Here is a 3,565-nt window from a genome sequence, read left to right as displayed (position 1 = left end):
TCGGAGATTCAAAGGGCATTACTATGCTGTTTTGTTTTGCTCCATCGAGGCTTTTCAGTGTCATGTTTGTGTTGCGAGGTCTCACACTGTCAAACTGTTATTCTGCATGGATGTATGCCATAGACCAGAGGGAAATTTCAAGTCTAGTACGCAGGTTTTGGCTGAGGTAATGGGTTCCTTTGAGGAGAGGAACAAGGAGACTAAATCAAGCCGGCGTAAACATCAAAGCCACCTTTTCATCCCGCACCCACCGTGGCAAATCCTTGCTGGGTTTAAAATGGGGATATGCTGGCCTCATTTGATAGCTCTTATCTAAGTATGGGCTGTAGACTGAGTGCTTGAGTGCTCAGCCTTCTCAGCTCTCCACTGGAGGCATATTATGTCCTCAAAATAGTGTTGTATCATCTTAGATGCTCATATGAACACATATAGGCACACATGAATAATGCACAGCGGCCATGCTGCATGAATTGGAGGTTGCAGTCGAACTATTCAAAGGCTTCATTAGAGCTTGTTCACTGAATGAAGCGAATGCACTGCCACTGAGAAAGACCTACAATATTCGAATCACTGTTTTACAGTGGCGGCTCGTGGGTTTTAAAATAGAGGAGGCACACTAATTATATTGGTCTGGGATCCCTGCCGATTATTAGCCTATTATTATTTGCTTAACCAATTTAAAATGGCTTTTTGGTTGCTTTTAGTCAGAAAACGTAAAGAAAACGACACTCATACTCAAGATAATATAATGTCACTTACCTGGCGGATATCACTTGAAGCAAACATCCATCCCTTCTTAAAAGTCTGTGTTAAAAGAGAGCTGCCTGTTGCGCCATTTAATTAAGCCGACTGCTGTAGCCTATATCCAGCTTAGGCTGTTTTCCCTAAATGTGTATATATACTGTTTGAATGACAGCTTGGTAAATCTGTTGGCGATTAAATATTCAATATCGCTAGCCTCCCTTTCGAGGGTTCTTTTCGCAACACTCCTCAGCGCTGAAAGTGAACACTCGATGCTGATTGGCTAATTTTTTTTAGCAACGGAGGCACGAGAGCTCGCCTCTCCCCCGGCCTCCCCCTACCCTTCTATATCACCTAGCGGTTGCAGTTACATCAGCAGATTCGACACATTCGCGATAGAGAAGCAGCGCTTTCACGTTATGGTATTTCAACTGTGAAATTACAAACAAAAAAATACACATTCTGAGAAATGAACTGAAATGAATTGTGAATTTTATTAACATTAAATCATCCTCCTCCCATTTTCACCTCAAAATTATGGGGAAGCTGTGCCTCCCCTGACTCCCCCCACGAGCTGCCACTGCTGTTTTAAAGGGAGTTGCCTTTGTCGCATCAAGACATTTGAGAGCAAATATCCTGGCATTTTCACCACAAGGCTAAGGATGTTCCACTTGAAATAATATCTATGTTAATAAATATATATATATATATTAAATTTAATTAAATAGCTTCACAAAGGGAATGATGTGGAGAGCCACCCTGTGGGTTCTCAAGGACGATGATAAGGTTTAATAAACTCTGCATGCATGTTAGAATTAGCCTCCCTCTGTGGGGCTGAGACTCACTTGGTGACTAATTGTCGAGGAAATTAATATGACAATGAACAATGGACAGTCTAATAATACATTTTTGCTCTTTTTTTCTCTTTTCCTTTTTCATTCAGTCCTACTGCCATTAGCATCAAGTTGCATGTTGGAGTGAGATTTCTTTGTATTCTCTGTGTGTCGAAGAAATGCTCGATACTTGTACACTGAAATAAATACTAATATTATTGGCCCTGTCCCAGATGGAACTCTTAACTCATGTGGTCTTCCTTTGAGTCTACACTTTTGTGACGTAATGCTGCTGTCGGATAGAAGTCTGCAATGGAACTCAGTCCGGGCTCGGCAGAAGTGTGTATTGAGCTCGTGAGAACCCTTCTGAAAGCTAAAATGATGGATGGAACCCCCTATGGTGTCTTAGCAGAATCATGCACACTGCAGCCATTGTAAGTCCATAAGTCCACTGTTTTAGTATTTTTCAGTCTTTTACTGTTACAGTTATGATCATTTTACAGTGTATCACATCTTTTTTTAATATATATATATATATATATATATATATATATATATATATATATATCAATGAAAAAAAATCAATGATTGAAATCAACGAACAGAAAATACAAGAATGATTCGAAACAATCATCAGAAAATGATAAAAGCTGTAAAGATGTGCTGAGCTGCTGAACACTGTATCAGGATTAAGCCCACACGCAGCTCAGACATTACACAATATGCTCTGCATTACCTATTTAGACTTCCTTTTTTTATGGTCAGTGCAAGCTGACTTACAGTGCAACACTTCCATCACCATTATCAGAATAACATTTTTATTTTTATACACATTATCATGAGGTTACACAACAAGCAAACACACTTTCGGGTTCTTCAGTGTCTAATGATCAGTTACGCATTACACAATGTACACCGCCATGTACACCAATGTACAACCATGTCCATATTCCAGGATGACAATGTCAAGATTCCTTGGACCCAAATGTGGAATAGTTTTTCAGGGAGCATGAATTTCATGTATGAATTGGCCACCACAGTTTCCTGACCTTAACCCTATTGAAAGACTTTAAGATGTGCTGGAGTCGACTTTACAGAGAGGTTTGACTCTCTTTTTGTCAATATAAGATCTCAGCCAAAAATGTATGCAATTCTTGATGGAAATAAATGTTGTGATGTTGCATAATGTTGTTGAAACAATGCCACAATGAAAGCACAATGTTATCAAAGCTAAAGGCAGTCCAACGAAATATTAGAGTGTGCGACTTTCTTTTGGACAGGTAGAGTAAAGTCAACTCCTGCACATCTCAAAGACTTTCATTGGGGTTAAGGTCAGGACTCTGTGGTTGCCAATCTGACACACAATTTGAGTCTAGTGAATCTTGGTAGTGTCATCCTGGAATATGGACATGGTTACATCTTCTGGCATGGTTGTTTGAGAAATAAAAAGCTACACACTGCATCAGTTAATGTTAAATACATTCCAGAAACATATTAATTACTGCAGTAATGATTCAGTTCTTTTTAAAGTCCAATTGCCTTTTTTAAAGATGCTAATACTTTTATTCAGTAAGAATATGCAGCACAACATTGATAAAAATAATAAATGTTTCTTAAGCAGCAAATCAACATATAAGAATTATTTCTGAAGGATCATGTGACACTGAAGACTGGAGTAATAGCTGCAGAAAATGCATCTTTGTTCAATGTGTCCTTGTTGAAAAAAAGTAACTTCAGAACTGTATCGTATCACAGTTTCCACAAAAATATGAAGCAGAACAACTGTTTTCAACATTGATGATAATAAAATAAATGTTTCTTGAACACCAAATCAGCATATTAGAATGATCTCTGAAGGATCATGTGACACTGGAGACAGCTTTGCCATCGCATATATAAATTATATTTTAAATATATATTCAAATAGAAAACAGTTATTTTAAATTCAAATATTCCAGAATGTTCCTCAAATAAATGAAATTACACTGGAT

Source organism: Sinocyclocheilus grahami, unplaced genomic scaffold, assembly GCF_001515645.1.
Source record: "Sinocyclocheilus grahami isolate Dianchi unplaced genomic scaffold, SAMN03320097.WGS_v1.1 scaffold909.1, whole genome shotgun sequence".
Taxonomy (NCBI): Eukaryota; Metazoa; Chordata; class Actinopteri; order Cypriniformes; family Cyprinidae; genus Sinocyclocheilus; species Sinocyclocheilus grahami.
This window is presented reverse-complemented; position numbering follows the sequence as displayed.